Here is a 1,010-nt window from a genome sequence, read left to right as displayed (position 1 = left end):
AAAACTTAGCGAGCACATCAATTTTTATGCTTTTGCCACAAAGCAAAGGAAATACGAGGGTTGCCAAACTTAAAAAAAGAGATCCTTTGGCCAAGAAGCTTTTGCTCAAGAGTAACCCATTAATAATAAGGTAGACAGATGGTAAAGAGGTAACACTGACCACGTGGCCGAGGCTGCCCTAAGCTGATTCCGTGCATTCACTTCTGTCATCCTCACCACAGAGGTGAGGTGGCGCTAACATTCCCTTTTTATAGATAGGAGAATTGAGGAGCAGGGAGGTTAAATAATGTGCCCAAGGACACAGTGCTAGGAAGTAGCAGTGCTAGGACTCAAACAATGTGGTCTGTGCCGTTAGGCACATGTTATCCTTCATTGCCCCACGTTCTTAACGCCCTGGCAAGCACACTAAATGCTAGGGTAGGGAAGACAGAAGTCTGTGTCTGAAACCCCCTGGGCTTGTTGAATTTGCATTTCAAAACCTCTGGCTGAGAGCACAGCTAATCCATGATCAAATAGCATCCACTATGTCTCCCTAACAGTTCTTGAAGCTGTCCGCATCTCTCCAGCCCCATTGCTAGGACTCTGGTTCGAGCCCCCGTCATTTCTTCACTAGACCATTGGAACAGCCTCCGAAGTTACCTTTCTGTCTCTAGCCCTAACTGGAGAGGAGGACGAGAGGCCCAAAAGAAATATACAAACGTGCCTACCGAGCCAAAGAATTCACACACACCAACCCCAGCAACTTCTGGAAGTGAGGGCTGGAGATGGAAGCGGTTGCAAACTCAGGTCATTCCAAATCCAGAGAAAGTCAAAATCACAGCCACTGTGAAGACCAGTAGGTCAAACCGTGCCTTAAAGAGCAAGCCGCCCGGTTCCGCCCTCTGGGATTACTACAGCTGGACACAGGAATCGTCCGCTGTCCTCCCCACCTCCTCCAGCCTCTCTGGAGCTTGGGGCTCCTGATTAGAGGAGCTTGTCTGGCTCCTTTCACCCTCCCTCCTGCACGGGCC

Source organism: Ailuropoda melanoleuca, chromosome 5 (genome assembly GCF_002007445.2).
Source record: "Ailuropoda melanoleuca isolate Jingjing chromosome 5, ASM200744v2, whole genome shotgun sequence".
Classification (NCBI taxonomy): domain Eukaryota; kingdom Metazoa; phylum Chordata; class Mammalia; order Carnivora; family Ursidae; genus Ailuropoda; species Ailuropoda melanoleuca.
Note: the sequence above shows the minus strand (reverse complement) of the source record.